Here is an 18,537-nt window from a genome sequence, read left to right as displayed (position 1 = left end):
GGGAGCTTCCTAGAAAAGCAGAATGCCAGATCCCATCCCAGAACTACGCAATACGCAATTTTAGATGCATTAAAGTTTAAGAAGCACGGCTATATGCCCTTCCTGAAAATTCAATATATATGTAGTGTTCTAAGTTGTTAAGTTTGTTTTGTTTTGTTCGTTTTAAATCTTAACTTTGAGAGAGAGAAAGTGCAAGCGAGGGAGGGGCGGAGAGAGAGAGCCCAAGCAGGCTCCACAAACCATGAGATCATGACCTGAGCTGAAATAAAAAGTCAGATGCTTAACCGGATGAGCCACTCCAGGTGCCCCTATAAGTTTGTTGAGTCCAGTGTTTACCAAAGTTAGTTCATCATGGATTCCTTTTTTTTAATGTTTTATTTATTTTTGACAGACAGAGCATGAACAGAGGACGGGCAAAGAGATAGGGAGACACAGAATCTGAAGCAGGCTCCAGGCTATGAGCTGTCAGCACAGAGCCCAACTCGGGGCTCAAACCAGTGAAGCATGAGATCATGACCTGAGCTTAAGTCAAACGCCTAACCTAACTGACTGAGCCACTCAGGCACCCCATAGATTCCTTTTTGTAAAGGAAACTCCTTAACACTGCATGCAAATTGTATAACACAGTTTGCGCGGTGCTAGGCTCAATGAACCTTAAAGTCCCTCCAAGTAAAGCATTCTGTGTATGTGTTGATTATACAGATATCTGTATACATACATCTGAATATGTGGGTGTATATGTTTATCTACATCCATGCCATCTATGCATCACCTACCCATCTAATAGAAAATAGCCATGATTCTACTTACGCATTTAGCGAAACCTAAAAGAAAATAGACTTGTTAAATTTGAGAGAAATGGTGAAATGCAGTTTTAAGTTCTTGGTGACGAGAAAGAATTTTGTGAAAATGAACCAGTTCAATCAAGAGGTTTACTAGGGAACGTTTATGTGGGGCTGGGATTTCCTTTTACTCTCCAAGAGCTTTTCCAAAATATACATTCTTCACTAATGAGAGCTAATTTTTTATGTGCTTTCTCCCACTTGTTCCTATTCAAATATTTTATTTTTGAAGGAATGCTGTTTTGGGGCTTGTTAAAATTTCCATAGTCTTTTAGGAATGTTATTAAAGAATGTTAGTTTTTAGATCAAGTGTCCTTGGGTAAGTACAAATTGCTATGAAAGATTTGGACTTAATTTGATGCCATTGGAAGTAATCTGAAAATATACTTTCTCATGGTGGTGATTAGATCCTTTAAACAATATTTTAAACAGGAAATTTTACTGGATTTGCCTTCGTGTTCTCTTAGTGCTTACTCAAAAGCACATGGATCCTACCACAACTCCCTTCCCCCCAAAAAGCACATGGATCCAAGGTGGTGGCTTTTTTATCCCACAGACTAAACACTTGAGAATAGAAAGGGTTTCGTGGTTGCACATCTTACTTTATTCCGACTAGACTCGGGGATGAGCAGGCGTAAGATTGAGATTCTGCCGGGCCATAAGGAAGCCAGAGTGGTACATGAGGTGATTTTAGGTGGTATTTAGACAGGTATTTATTTTAATAGTCATGAAATGATCTTTATATTAGAAAAAATGAAATCGGGGCGCCTGGGTGGCTCAGTTGGTTGAGTGTCCGACTCTGGCTCAGGTCATGATCTTGCAGTTCGTGAGTTTGAGCCCCGTGTCGTGCTCTGTGCTGATCGCAGAGCCTGGAGCCTGCTTTGGATTCTGTGTCTCCCTCTCTCTCTGCCTCTCTCTCTCACTCATGCTCTCTCTCTCAAAAATAAATATTAAAAACAATTTTTAAAAAGAAAAAATCAGTATAGCAAATGTGCTAGACGTTACAGTTTAGGATGAGGTTAAGTTTAAAAAGTGAAGCCATTTGAAAAAGTAAATAACATTACAGATATGTATGCAATAAAAATTGTGAAGTGGTGATGTAAAGGATTGCAATATGGGAAATACGCCTTTAATCCAACCCTTTTGTTCTGCTGAGGAATATGAAACCCTCTTTACGTAGTAAATTCATGGGAATTAGGGCCTCAAGTTTCTTACTTCTCAAGGCCCAGTTGATAATGATAGTAACAGTCTCAAATGAAAGTGCATCTGAAATATCTTTGGGATGTAGAATTATCAATCATAGTCAATGTCTACTTCTTTCGATATTAGACAACTGATTATGTTCATTCAGTTTATAATTTTCAGGATTCTACAAAACATTCAGATGCATCGTAATAGTAAAGTGAAGAAATCCCTCTCTCAGAATAGGTTGGGTTTATCTTCCTTGAGGTATGAACCATGAACTGTCATGAAGTTTGCCTCACACCTATCGCCACTTTTGCGAGCGTTGGTTGTTCCTACCATTTTCAGATGGAAACGTGAGCAAGTGATGATTCTGGCTCCAATTTCCTTATTTTACAAAACATATAGAAAAGGACTCTCTACACCATTTAACTTTCCAGTGCCTTGGTTTCCCTATCTGTGAAATTCCACTAAATAACTGATTTCGAAGGTAACCTATCATCCCAAAGTCCCATGACTTTATAACTATTAAAAAGATGAATGGCATATTAAATCCATAGAAATGGCCCGGCTTCCAGGAAGAAGTATGTTATGAGATAATAAAACTGGCATTTTTCAGCGCCTACCATGTTACAAGTACTCACAAAAAGTGTCCTGCTTAATCTGCCCGGCACACATGCCTGATTCCTATTGCACATATGCAGAAACTGAGGTCCAGAGGGGTGCAATAACTTATTCAAGATCACACAACTAGTAAGTAGTTTGAGCCCTGGTCTCCTTTTCTCCAAAGTCCTACTCCTTTCCTCCACCACATCAAACTACCTTTCTGTGATCAGAACACTCTTATTATTAACTTTGAGATAAAGCTACTGAGACAGGATGGCAGAAAAAATTTCTATTTGTCCGTTTGTCAACACAGTTGGAAAAACATCCCAAACACAGCCTTGTTTAGAATTGTTTAGAATATCGAGAACACGTGTCATTTTGTAACTAATCCCTTAAATACATGGAATAGTTGGGTGACATGAAAGTTTATCAAACTCAATTTAGATGCAAATTTGATGTTTAAAAAATCTCTGATAACTGATTCAGAAGATAGGGAAAAACTAATATAAACATTATTCTTGAGAGGAAAAAGAATAGAAACCATATGAATATTATAAATAAATAGAAATATTACAAATAAATACAATTTTGTACAAGTGAAAATTTTTCTGTGATTTCAGAATTCTATTAGCTTTCATTTAATGAAATTAGGAAACAAATATTGCCACTATCTGGAAGAGAATAAGTAATTGTTTAGAGAAAAAAGGAAATGTCTAAAATTATAACCATAATATTTATAGATGAAAAGATGCATTTTATAGCAAAATAAAATTTTGTGTATGCATGTGTATATTTGTGTATATTTAGGAGATGAGTCAAATATCAAATTTAAAAAAGTAAGTAGCATCTATTTGTTGGAACAGTTTTCAAATGTAAACTGTATGCAGATTTGGCATTATCTTCTGAAATAATAACTTAGCTGAAAAAAACTCACTTTGCGAACAAACAGTTTTGATCCGCAATGTGGTTTTGAGGCGGCAAGAAAGAGAATTTCTTTAGGACATAGAGAATCAGTTTTGGATAATGACATCGGCTTTAAAACATTATTTAAGGAATAAGCCTTCATAGTTTTAGTTTGCAGACTTACTTTTTACTCATACTCCAAACTCACTCAGAAATGAACAAAACATAATTTAAAATTCTTGGGGCGCCTGGGTGGCGCAGTCGGTTAAGCGTCCGACTTCAGCCAGGTCACGATCTCGCGGTCCGTGAGTTCGAGCCCCGCGTCAGGCTCTGGGCTGATGGCTCAGAGCCTGGAGCCTGTTTCCGATTCTGTGTCTCCCTCTCTCTCTGCCCCTCCCCTGTTCATGCTCTGTCTCTCTCTGTCCCAAAAATAAATAAAAAACGTTGAAAAAAAATTTTTTTTAATTCTTGAGCTAGCACATTAACACCTCCTAACAATAGTGGCTTTCTTATTTCAACTGGCAATTCTTTAAACAGCAATATGTGAATGATCAGCATTTCAAATGAATTAATCAGTTCATATCCCTACTATAATTGCCTGCTTCAGACAAGGTGCTCTGATGAACAAGTGCTCAGCTAAGGAGTAGAATAAGGGTAGCCATGATTTCCTGGCAGCCAGCAGTTTGTGAGTGAATGAGATCACTTAAAAGAATAATTTAATTATCACTGGCTTCACCAACATGACGCAGGTCCTCACTAGCCATGTAAAGCTTCTCTAGCCTCAAACATTTCTGGAAGCCACCAGGTAGTATCTTGTATTCTCACGTGCAATCATGAACAGATTCCTGCTAGGCAATGCAGCCCCCCACCAACGCCCAGCTATTCCAAGCATAGTTCACCACTGCTCCATCAGGCCTGCCATGTTGGCTTTTCTAGGGCGCATGTCACTCCTTTGCCACTACCCTGTTGGGCAAAGCCCACTGATTCCTTGGGCCTTGACTGTGGCAGAGCAGTATCTCAGGTGTATGGGAGAGGAGGTTATGATCCACCCTGACTCCCTATCTAATCCCAGTGGATAAAGTACAGACTCTAGGAACTGATAGTTAATTGATGATCACTTATGAGTTTATTAATGAACCAGATTGTTAATGAACTGGGAAAGTCCCCAATGTGTCTTGCAAACTTGGGTACATTTTGGATTGGAGAATGCAATTTGGATCTAAAATCAAAGTGTTTTATCCCATCCCCATCCAAATGCAGACCTTGGGGCCAACTGGAGCCTGGGGCGGGTTGGGAAGATGGATGTTTGGAGCAAACTCAGCACTCAGGCAGATGCTTGGAAGATCACAGACTTGCCTCATCAACCCAGTTATTGGCTGACCAGAGAGTAGAGAGGGAAACGTACGAGGTTGATTCTCTCCCTTTGTGCTTTCTCGTACAGAAACAAAGCGAGCCAGAGACTCTGAGTGTCCACTGCTCTCCTGAGGGGTCCTACAGAGCAAGAGATCTCTGTGCAGGAGAGTCACTTTCAACATGTGGGCATTCTCCCTGAAACGAGCTCCTGTTCCTCCTTTGTGGGAAGCAGGTGTGGGGTTGGGAGAGAAGCTAGAAGCTTACTTTCAAAGACCACAGTCCCAACAGGAGGAGAATAAGGTTCCTTCTCTGCAAACATGAAGACAGGAGATTAAACTTCTTCCCTTAAGACTATGTAGTAGAATATGATAAAATGCTGCTGGGGAAGGGGCAGAAGCAGAATGGCTGACCCTACTTTGTGTTACACTCTATTTGAGGGATCCCAGAGTACTTTAAACCAGAACCCCAAATGTTGCAGAGTTTATTAAGAGAGTTATTCCAACTTTGGCTTATCATCCTTCTGCCTTCCTTGCATCTAATGGCGGGCAGAGGAGACAAATCCAAGTGACAGACCTGGCTGAGCACAGAATTCTCTTTCCTTCCAAAATAAGGAAAAATGTGCCATTGGCTTGGTCTGTCATGCTTGGTTATTTTCTTTTAAAATTAATTCTCTTCCAGAAGATATCACAGTCCCCTAACCTGCTTTGGAGCAGACTCCAGAATTTGCCAGACATACCCACATGTGTCTAATCCCAGCAGTTTTGTCACCAGGACTCTCTTCTTCACTCAACACCAAAAGGCAAATGGGGGTCTCTCTTGTGAATTAACCAGACACTGCCAAGCATGCCTACACTCCAGCAGGGAACCAGACCCAGGACTAAGCTATCATTCTACACTCTTGGCATAAGTCATCATCTAATTTTACAAGCAGGTATATACTTGGAAGCTGGTTAGCTTACATAGAATTGAGCGTTGAAGTACTTAAAACAGAAAACTAATCAAGGTGATAATAAACAGGAGTTCAGTAATTCAGTTAAATGGAGGGGTCCGTGAAACATTTATTCATTCTTTATTTTACTCAACATTTATAAAGTATAATTGTAGGCACCAAACACAGTTCATGGGGATAAAAAGATAAAGATTTACTGTCTGTCCTTAAGGAGCTCACAGTCCAGGTACAAAGACAGACATGTAAGTGACATGGGTCATAAATCCTTTTTCACAAAAAGGTGCATATAACATTTTATAAAAAAATGCAACATGATCATGCTCTGTCTCTCTCTGTCCCAAAAATAAATAAACGTTGAAAAAAAAATTAAAAGAAAAAAATGCAACATGATACATGCTATAATAACAGATACAAACTACTGTGAGGTATAGAGGGGTAACAAGTAATTGTAATATAACATTAGGCAATCTCTAAATTGGAAAGATTTGGGAACATATTAAAGATGATAAGTACCTTGGCTTAATTTTTTAGTAAATGACTATTTCTAAGCCTGGATTTCTACTGTGGTATTTGTTCAATGTGCCTATTTTTCGGTTTACTTATGGCATTTTCATGGCAGCCATGATTAGTAATGACCTCTAGCTTATGAAAATAGATCTTTAATAAAGTAAACACACTTACTGGGAAATCACTGGGACAGCTTGGTCTTGTGGAAAAACACAGTTATGTGTTTACTGATAAATTACTGATAAATTTCCTGTTTACGTAGCTGACCTGCCATGTTAAAGCTTCATTCAAGCAATATTTTGGAAAATCAAACAAATATGCTTCTCTGAAAAGAAAGGATTGAATTTAAGTTTTTAAACTTTTTTGTTTGTTTGTTTCTTGCTTTTGCTCAGTTTATCTGAGATAAAAAATTAAAGTGTTTAAAAACATTTCTTTTAGGGGCACCTGGGTGGTTCAGTCTGACTTCAGCTCAGGTCATGATCTTGTGGTTCATGGGTTCAAGCCCCGCGACGGGCTCTGTGCTGACAACTCAGAGCCTAGAGCCTGCTTCGGATTCTGTGTCTCCCTCTCTCTGTGTCCCCCACCCCCCCCCCCCAACTCACGCTCTGTCTCTCTGTCTCACTCAAAAATAAATAAAACATAAAAAAAAGAATTAAAAAAAACATTTCTTTTAGTGTGTAATTTTAAAATCAGAGGTACTTGTTAGCTCAGTTGGTCAAGCATCTGACTCTTGGTTTCGGCTCAGGTCATGATCTCAGCATTCATAAGTTCGGGCCCCATTTCCTGCTGTGTACTGATAGCACTGAGCCTGCTTGGGATTCTCTCTCCTTCTCTCTCTGCTCCTGCCTCACTTGCTCTGTCTCTTTCTTTTTGTGTGTCTCTCTCTCTTTCTCTTAAAATAAATAAATAAAAATAAAAAATTATTTGAAAGTCAACATAGATCATTTTTTTCTTTGTTCAATAAATATTTATTAAATAAATTAGTAAAATTACTAATTTATTAAATAAATTAGTAAATTACTAAAATATTTAGTAAATAAATTAGTAAAGTGCTCAGTCTTTATTTTCATAATCTTCAGTATTATCTAGCACAATGCTAGTATTATCTATCATAGCAAAGGTATAATAAGTTCTTTGGGGCCCAAGGCTTGATATTTTACCTTAGATTGAACAAAAAAAAAAAAATGGTGAGAATTTCCACATTTACTTTATCATCAGGAACCTAAATTTGGAATTTTAAATTTAAAAAAAAAAACAGGAAATTCAAGAGAATATAGTGTTTGGTCTCTTAAAAACGTGTAAGTGATGAAAATGCAGATAAATAAAAACATCAAATCAAATGCAGTAGGTGTCCTTTCACTCACATAAATTGAAAAGTGAAACACTCTGATTTAATATATTCTTGGTTAATAGTCAGTTTACGCATTTTATTTATTTTTATTTATTTATTTAATATAACTTATTGTCAAATTGGTTTCTTTTTTTTTTAATAGATGAAGTTTATTGTCAAATTGGTTTCCATACAACACCCAGTGCTCATCCCAACAGGTGCCCTCCTTAATGCCCATTACCCACTTTCCCCTTTCTCCCCCCCCCCCCGCAATCAACCCTCAGTTTGTTCTCAGTATTTAAGAGTCTCTTATAGTTTGTCTCCTTCCCTCTTTTTTGTTCCCTGGTCTTCTATTAAGTTTTTCAGGATCCGCATATGAGTGAAAACATACGGTACCTGTCTTTCTCTGCCTGACGTATTTCACTTAGCATAACACTCTTGAGACAGTTCCATCCGTGTTGCTACAAATGGCCAGATTTAATTCTTTCTCATTGCCAAGTAGTATTCCATTGTATATATAAACCACATCTTCTTTATCTATTGGTCAGTTGATGGACATTTAGGCTCTTTCCACAATTTGGCTATTGTTGAGAGTGCTGCTATAAACATTGGGGTACAAGTGCCCCTATGCATCAGCACTCCTGTATCCCTTGGATAAATTCCTAGCAGTGCTATTGCTGGGTCATAGGGTAGATCTATTTTTAATTTTTTAAGGAACCTCCACACGGTTTTCCAGAGCGGCTGCACCAGTTTGCATTCCCACCAACAGTGCAAGAGGGTTCCCGTTTCTCCACATCCTCTCCAGCATCTATAGTCTCCTGATTTGTTCATTTTAGCCACTCTGACCAGCATGAGGTGGTATCTCAGTGTGATTTTGATTTGTATTTCCCTGATGAGGAGTGACGTTGAGCATCTTTTCATGTGCCTGTTGGCCATCTGGATGTCGTCTTTAGAGAAGTGTTATTCATGTTTTCTGCCTAATTTTTCACTGGATTATTTGTTTTTCGGGTGTGGAGTTTGGGGAGTTCTTTATAGATTTTGGATACTAGCCCTTTGCCCAATATGTCATTTGCAAATATCTTTTCCCATTCTGTCAGTTGCCTTTCAGTTTTGTTGATTGTTTCCTTTGCAGTGCAGAAGATTTTTATCTTGATGAGATCCCAATAGTTTATTTTTGCTTTTAATTCCCTTGCCTTTGGAGATGTCAGCATAGTTCATTTGATTTATATGATCTCTCTGGGCTAGTAGGACAAATTTCTAAGACCATTCATAGAGGCAGCTCCTAAATATCAACAGATTGAAGGATTTGGGAGAATACTCTACTGGGTCCACCTTGTTTCTTCTATTTTTATGTTGGTTTCCTTTCCTCTTCCTTATTGCACCTCAATTTCCAAAGCAGTCTCTTAGTTTCCACCTTGCTGCCTCATGCCTCAGGCTTCTCAGTGGTATGTTTGAATACTGCACAGCTCTTTGATGGACCTCACTTTGAGTAAGTGACTGTGCATGTTCATCTTGAATAGCCCAATATAGACTTCTCCTTACAGATCATATTCAAGTATAGAATAGATATATTTGATATAACATAGAAATTGATACAGCATGGAGTCATTAAATCTCATGGGAGCTCATACTGTCTAATATAATCAGTGATCATACATGGTGGGCATCTCTTATTTCTTCTGCTAGTAGCACCCTGGTTCTTCCTTGGAGACTCACCCATTGCTAAGTTAGTCCATATGACCAGGGAGTCAATGAGAGTGGTATATCACAGGACCACAGTGCTTGCATAAGAAATGAACATGTGACTTAAAAAGGGTCAATCAGAGTCAGCACTGGGACCTTTGCAAGAACTAATGGGATGGAGTTTCTGTTTTGGTGGGAGTAAGCTTGGAGCTGTCAGAGCCAGTCTGCTGTCTCAGAATGACACTGTCACAAAGAAAGCAAAGCTGAGATACGGAGGCAGAGAAAGTGCCCCTGGTCCTGATAATATTGTTTGAGCCCCTAGATCTAGCTGGCCCTCAGTCTAGTGGAAACTTATACATTTCAGAAAAACAAATCAATAAATTACAAAATTTATTATAGCATATTGTCCTTCTCTTTGAAGTTCATATTTATCACATGAATTCTTATTGTCTTTTATCTGTTTCCTCCACTGAATTGTAAATGCCTGGAGATGAGAATTCCCTACTACATGGCAAGTAATAGATGCTCAATAAATATTTTTTCAAATGAACAATCCAGAATCTATCCTTAAAACAAAAAGTCACACAGCTAGGGTCCCTGGGTGGCTCAATTGGTTAAGCATCTGACTTCAGCACAGGTCATGATCTCACAGTTCATGAGTTTGAGCCCCACAATGAGTTCTCTGTTGTCAGCGCAGAGCCTGCTTCAGATCTTCTGTCCCTCTCTCTCCCTGCCCCTCCCCCACTCATTCTCTCCCTCTCTCTCAAAAATAAACATTTTAAAAAATCACACAGCAGAAAAAATAAATAAATAAAATAAAAAAATCACACAGCTAGCTATTTAGCATCATTGATGTTAATATTATATATATTTTTTTAATGTTTATGTTTTATATACATTAACACCGCTTTCTTTTTAGAAAGGCTAGATTTTATAAACAAATTACTATGTTTCTGGACAGTAAATGGGATAGTACTCAGGTTAAAACAATTGGAAAATAATTTTCACCATATTCTGCTTATGCAATTGCAAAAACATATTTGCGGAAAGAAATGACACTTTCTATTATAATTAAAGTTACTATTATTATAAGCACAGACTGGACCCCTACATGGAGTACCACAATCTAGTTCCTACCATGACTAATCTAATCAATTAATTGCAAAGTTATGTAATATGTAATAATCCTGATAGAGAGTTTCACCTTGCTCTCCTTAACTCTATTGGAATGGTCATGCCCCAACAATAGAAATCATCTGTTATTTAACTAAATATGTATTTTACAATTTGGAATTTCGCCTATGTCCCACTCCTGAGAAGTCTACAAATGTAAGACTAGAAATACTACTACCTGTCTCTGCTTGAATTGCTACTCTTTATCCATGGATTTCCGGATAAATAAGAATTAATAACCAAGAAAGATCAATGACTCCCAGCACATATAATTTGTCATTCGAGACAAGCAGTGTTTAGAGTGGCAGGAAAAGGTAGAGGCTAATCACAAAACATTGTCAGAGTGAAGACATGTATAATTAACCTACATTCTACTTCCTCAATCATGAAAGATTTAGATCTGAAAGGAACAAGCCACACAAAAATGAACAAACCAATATCATACCATCCTTCCCTGGCATACCCAGCATCTTTCCTCTCCCTCAGATCCCCTTGCCCCCAACCAACATCAGCTTTCGATTGACAAGAGGTTATAGGGGTAGCATTATTGGATGTCTCTTTCAAGGTAGTTACCTCTGGCTTTTCTTTCTCTAACCTGGACCTCCACTTTAACCGACATGTAACTGAAAGTTCAATGTCTGATGGCTTCTTGCCAGCAGACTTCACCTTCAAGATGTCTTAGCTTCATTTTAGAAAATATTCTTTTTATCCTGCATCTGCAAATCTAAACCAAAACTTGAAACACAAAGCATTCTTTATTTTGTGACTGCCTTTATCCTCCCTGGTTGAGGAGGAAGTTGAGTTCTGTGAGGTTTTGTGGTCTGACATTTGGCGTGCTTTGTTATTTTGTATTATTTTGTTAAGCAGTTAAATGGCGATTCTCCATACTGATTTTTGAATTCTAATTACTGAGATTTTCACTTTGGAAGGCAACACAAGCTTACTCTTTCTTGGAAAGCTTCTGCTTCATATGACCAACATTAATTTTTATGAATATAAATTTTTTTTGGTAAAATTCTGTTTGTTTAGTTCTTCTTAATCCTCTGGATTTAGAATAAGCTCTGCCAGCTTATCCCTAGCCGGTTAAGCCAATTCTTTACCGAGAGGTTCCTGTGTCCTTCTCTTGCAATGGCATGCAGACTCTTCTTTTTTATGATAGGATTATAATTTTAACCAATAAACAACACAGTTTATAACAACTATTTTTACTGAAATATTGTAGGATGCATGTTGGTCTCAATGATCCTGGCAAAAGTAACTTTTAAAACATTTTGTGGAAGGGCAGCCTGTGTGGCTCTGTTGGTTAAGCATCCAGCTCTTGATTTCGGCTCAGGTCATGATCTCATGGTTGTGAGATCCAGTCCTGCATCAGGCTCCGCGCTGGCATGAAGCCTGCTTTAAGATTCTCTCTCTCTCTCTCTCTCTCTCTCTCTCTCTCTCTCTCTTTCTCTCTCTCTCTCTCTCTCTCTCTCAAAAATAAGAATAAAATATTTTGTGTAAGATGCTCTTGCCCATATGGATAGGAAATAAATGTAGACATGTGCGTCGTACTCTTAGGTATTGCTGAGTATTCCCGCAAGCACTGTAGTTTCCAGGGACCTGTCGGTTTGGATACTTTAAATCAAATCCACCTCTCCCTTCACTTTTCTGTCAATACTTAAATCACTTGTTAGGAGGTGATATTAAGTGCTATAGAAGTCCTTGAACTTCATTCGGATACATTTTAAACAGCACTCACTTGCTCTTTTATGTGACTTTTATCTCTATCTGCAGAAGATGTGTATGCTTGTTTTTTAAAAATTAGAAAGACACACAAATAAAAAAACTCCACCTGCAATCCCACCACTCTCTCTCCACATTATAATGTTTATATGTCTACATCTTCTGTATTTTAACATTTGTCTTTCACTTAAAACTAAATTGTGGACAACTTTCCAAAATGCAATATTCTTTTAAACAGATTTGCTGCCTATAGCATTTTCCCTTCAACCAACTTAAGCAGAACCTTGAGGTGATTTCTCATGGCCTAAGTAGGCATGTCTAGATTTTTTGGAGTAAGCCTCTCTTGTTTTCTGCTGACTTATCAAAATCTGTCTTCCTACATATCATGGACAAAATAATTTTGAAGCTGCTCTTTGAATTTATGAGTCATTTTATAATGCTGTTTCCCCAACTCAGGCTTTACCTGGATCAGTAAAATTTTCCAGTGTCATTGATTCAGCCAAAAGAAATCACCAGGCAGTTTTACCAAGGACTCCACGTACAAGGAACTCTGTCGAACACCTATAATGGTATTCTGGGTCTATGAATGATTCAATTTTGTAATAATACTTGTGCCTGGCACAGGGTAAGCCAGCAATAAATCCTGAGTGATAAACAATATGAAACAAATTACATAAGAAATTCCAAATCTACGGTGTCAAAGGTGGTGCCAAAGCCCCATAGGCTATTGCCTGTTTTTAAATTTAAATGATATGAGATACTAATGAAAGATTATTTAATGAGGTAACAATTTTATAAAATAGCCTCGAAGTGATACCGTTATTGATAATAAACATTTTTAAGATTTAATATGTACCTGACATTAAACACATATGAGACTTTACATGTACTCTCTTACATACGTGTTTCAGAACAACTCTATGTGGCAGGTGTTTTAAACCCCATTTTACAGGGGCACCTGGGTGGCTCAGTCCACTAAGCATCTGACTTCAGCTCAGGTCATGATCTTGCAGTTTGTGAGTTCAAGCCCCGTGCCGGGCTCTGTGCTGACAGCTCAGAGCCTGGAGCCAGCTTTGGATTCTGTGTTTCCCTCTCTCTCTGCCCCTCCCCTGCTTGCACTCTGTCTCTCTCCCTCTCAAAAATAAACATTAAAAAAAATAATAAATCCCATTTTGCAGATGAGTTAACAGGCACAGAGGTAAAGTAGACTGCCCTATATCACCCACGTGGCAAATGGCAGAGGAAGTTAAATCAAGCTTCATGTGACTCAGACGCCCTTTGTGTCATCCATAATGCATGTGGCGTTCCACAGATGTTGGAATGTGACTACAGAGGCCACTTCATCTTCACTACCCTAAACTTGCTGACTCTCGCAAAACAGGGAAGTTAGACACTCTAATGTGACTTATATTTGAGTCCCACCATTGGGCTGTCCAGAGATGTCCTTCTTCAAGGTAAAAGGAATACCTCTCAGATTACAAGTTTCCAGAGTGCAAATTGACTGATAATCAGATTTATCATTGATTACTTCAAAATAGACTCCAATTGCCTTCTCCTTACTTAAAGAGGATCCCTTTCCTGGCTCCCAAAACACTGTCAATGGGGTGGTAGCAATAGTAGAGAATGAAGTGAAGTGAAATGACTTAATAGAACTGTATTAAAGCTGATACATATATAACTACATTTTAAAAGTAAAGAAAATCATAATTCAAGAGAAAATGAGCAGATTGATATAGCATGTCAACAATATTATGGTAGTCATAAAGCTACTACAGTATTAAAGAAAGAAACAACGTTTCTAAGGCTGTCTGATGAGTCATTGAAACAGAAGCCCAACTGGCTCTAACCTTTTAGAAGATATTTTTTCTAAGATATTGCTAACAAGCGTATATGACTCATTCCACACCAAAGATAAACTCTAAAGAGCAACCTGACTCTAATAATAACTTCTAATATCTAGGAGGATTAACTGTGGTTCTGTTTGTTCACTAACTCCAGAGTTATTCCATCCACTGGTGGATACAGTATTTCTCTCAAATTTATTTTCTTCTTCTTCCTTTTTTTTTTTTTTTTTTTGGACAATATGAATTGACAAGCTGCCAGCACCACTGTAGTTGCCAAAATTTCAAAAAGGATCTTTGGAACTTTATTTCAGGTATCTCTCAGGCAAGTTGAGAAAGGAAACATGTGAACAGACAGTCAAGATATTGTGACAAATGCCATGACAGGCCATAGTTGCTCAGGGCTCCATGATTGCACAGTGAGGGGGAACATGGACAGAGCAGTGGTAAGAAAGTACTTCTTTTGAGATATTTCAGATAGGATATGTGTGATCCAGGTAAAGAAAGTGGTGAGCAAACTCCACACCTGAAAAACAAATAACCCAGTGAAGAAATTGGCAGAAAACATGAATAGACACTTCTCTAAAGAAGACATCCGGATGGCCAACAGGCACATGAAAAGATGCTCAACGTCGCTCCTCATCAGGGAAATACAAATCAAAACCACACTCAGATATCACCTCACGCCAGTCAGAGTGGCCAAAATGAACAAATCAGGAGACTATAGATGCTGGAGAGGATGTGGAGAAACGGGAACCCTCTTGCACTGTTGGTGGGAATGCAAATTGGTGCAGCCACTCTGGAAAACAGTGTCGAGGTTCCTCAAAAAAATTAAAAATAGGCCTACCCTATGACCCAGCAATAGCACTGGTAGGAATTTACCCAAGGGATACAGTAGTACTGATGCATAGGGGCACTTGTACCCCAATGTTTATAGCAGCACTCTCAACAATAGCCAAATTGTGGAAAGAGCCTAAATGTCCATCAACTGATGAATGGATAAATAAATTGTGGTTTGTATACACAATGGAGTGCTATGTGGCAATGAGAAAGAATGAAATATGGCCCTTTGTAGCAACGTGGATGGAACTGGAGAGTATATGCTAAGTGAAATAAGCCATACAGAGAAAGACAGATACCATATGTTTTCACTCTTATGTGGATCCTGACAAACTTAATAGAAACCCATGGGGGAGGGGAAGGACAAAAAAAAAAAAAAAAGAGGCTAGAGTGGGAGAGAGCCAAAGCATAAGAGACTTTTAAAAACTGAGAACAAACTGAGGGTTGAGGGAGGGTGGGAGGGAGGGGAGGGTGGGTGATGGGTATTGAGGAGGGCACCTTTGGGATGAGCACTGGGTGTTGTATGAAAACCAATTTGACAATAAATTTCATATATTGAAAAAAAAAAACAAGGGTTGCATCTAATACATCACTGTGTCAGCCCCCAAAGCCACTACAGGGTCTTGCATATTGCAGGTTCAAGAAACACTAATTGAATAAAAAAAAAAAGGGGTGAGGATGCTCTAGGCTGAGAAGGTACACAGATAAAGGCACAGGGGATGACAGAGCAACCTTGAGGACCTGGAAACAGTTAAGTATGGGTTACGTGTTAAGATGCAGAGAGTGACTGTTGGGATGGTAGGTCAGTCTCTAATTTAGTCAAATAGTCTGCACCTTTGGCTGCTCACTAGCTGATGAACTAGCCTCTTTTGAATAAACATTAATAGAACTTTGCTGTTTTGTTCATGTGCTCCTTCCTACGTCTCAGTGTGGAGCGTGTGCATGTACTTGAATATTCCTTCCCACTAAGTGGTTAGCTCCGGCTCCGAGGACAGGGGCCACATCCATCAAAGAATGTTTCAGACAGAGCATCATCCTCAAAGTCATGGGCGGTGCCAAAGCTGTGCCCTTAGAGGAGCACAATATACACAAATTTGAGATCGGTTAGCATCTTTCAAGTCAACTGCTGAGTCAAATGAAAGGAACGTAGAATGTGTTTCAAGCATACAGGGACCACAACACACCATTAATAAAAGGCTGTTTTATTAATAATAAAAAGAGGGGGATAACTGTTGGGTCTAAAAGAAAAACAAACAGGAACTGGCAGGAGAAGCATTTGTAAAGCAACGGAAGACCACATGCGGCTGATAGCAGGCAGATCTACATAATGTGCAGTACTCTGGGACTTTGTCAAGAGTCAGTGAGAATGAGGACAGTACGATAGATGATGTTAACTAGACAGAAAGGTCGATCCAACTAATCCTTATGGGGAATGGGTGGGATATAAATAATAAATAAGCAAATTGAGTTGGTGGTGGAAGATCCTGATAGCCCAACAGAAAATAAATAACTGGATTGAAACCAAGTAAGGTAGCTCATGAGCTTTTGAGGAGGGAAAAATATTATGACTAAAAAGATATTTAAGAGAGGCAGCGTCTGGCAATAATTTCTCTCTCTTCACAGAATGGAGATACTGGATTAAAAACATACAGGGCACTGATGGTCCCCCATTTAATGGCCTTGTTTTGATATGACCAATTCCATATCAAAAACTGAGGAGACAGACTAAATAGACCAAGATTTTGGTTCCAACCTTGACTTTCTCCATGCTACTGTTTATTTCTCCTTTCCACTCTGACAACCTAGATCTTTTCATTTGTTTTTTAACTTCTTTTTGTATGTTATCTGGGGTGAGTCACATCATCTCCCTGGGTATCGGATTCTTCAACTGTTAACATGTAATAGTCCAGATTATCACAGAGGGTGCCTTTAAAATTCTATGAAATTTCATAGGATTAATAAAGTATAATCTTCTGTAACTTTCCCCATGAATAAGAAAACTCCTGTTGGTTTTACCTAGGGAAGAACAGGGGACCTAGAAGGCTTGAAGAGAATTCTTCAAGTGATAAATCTAGTATTGATTTAAACTTTTTTTTTCATGGGGTTCCTGAGTGGCTCAGTTGGTTGATATCTGGCTTCGGCTCAGGTTATGATCTCACGGTTTGTGGGTTCAAGCCCTGTATCGGGCTATGTGCTGACATCTCAGAGCCTGGAGTCTGCTTCGGATTCATTGCCTCCCTCTCTCTTTGCCTCTCCCCTGCTTGCACTATGTCTCTCAAAAATAAATAAATGTTAAAAAGATTTTTAAAAATCTTTTTCTCACATCTTAACATCTCTGAAGCAGAGATGTGTCATATAACCAAAGGCATTTTGGAATCACAACTGACAGCATATTTTCTTTCTTAGCAGTTCATAAGATAATAGTGTTTTATACAATTGAATTTTCCTTTAACTCTCAAATACAGTTAAGGTCAGAATATATATAGACGCAGATCTTTCAAAGACCTAATGCAACCCTATTTAGATGAATCAGGAACACAGGTGGAATGGGGACAAAGAGTCTCCGAAGTGATTGTCAATTATTATCTCAGAAAATCCTCCTGCATTGGAAGACAGTTCCTCCATGTCTTCTACTGTAGGTCACTCTTAACTCTGATTATTTTAAATAAGGCTCAGGGTCCTGTTGGTTGATGCTTTTATTGTATTATTATTATGTACTATTTTTATATTTATCATCATCATTATTAATCTAGGCCAGTGTTTTTTAAACTATGGCCTGCAACCTATTTGTGGATTACATAGTCAATATAGTAGGTTGCCATACGCTTTTAACAAACAAAGCAGCATAGACTTAAATAGAGGCTCATGGTACATCCCATATGGTGGGTATATCATCTCCTGAGACTTTTTTCAGATGTTTTTACTTATATTCATACATACACGTATTCATATATGTGATTACTGGTTCGTAGTTTCAAATGTATTTCTATTGCATGTTGTGTTCAGAAAAGAACTAAAAATGCTATTGTAGACCCAGACTTACAGGTGGTCATGGTTCTTGTAAATAGCTTGCAGCATGAACAGCCAACGAGAGATGCGGAATTCGAGCAGTGTTTTTGGCCCTCGTGAGTGGCATGTCCATACTCCCACCAATCACCTACTTGGCAAAATAAAATGGTACTCTGGATGGACTTGAACTAGCCACTCATAAATAAACCTTTGATGAATCCATGCTCTTTACAAGACATCTCTATTACCAGCCTTGCTCAAGAGCTTTTCTACTTGATGGCTCCCTCACTGTTTTCTATTTAACTGGTACAATTATAGGTATTTATGACAAAAAATATTCCAACTGACCTTTGACATTAGGTGACAACATGTATTTCCCCTATAAGAAAATTCTTAAGGGAGGTTTTGCCTTGGAATTTTGACTCATACACTTAATACCTTTTAGGCAGTACCTTCATATAAAGAAGGTATTATTTGAGGAAGTGGATACTGTTAAATACCTTTCCTTCCAAATTACTCAGAACCATAAATAGCCAGGACCCCCATCCAGGCATATAGGTTCACTCAGTGTTTCCTATGTTGCCTGGAGTTTCTGCT

This window comes from Prionailurus viverrinus, chromosome B1 (genome assembly GCF_022837055.1).
Source record: "Prionailurus viverrinus isolate Anna chromosome B1, UM_Priviv_1.0, whole genome shotgun sequence".
NCBI lineage: Eukaryota > Metazoa > Chordata > Mammalia > Carnivora > Felidae > Prionailurus > Prionailurus viverrinus.
Note: the sequence above shows the minus strand (reverse complement) of the source record.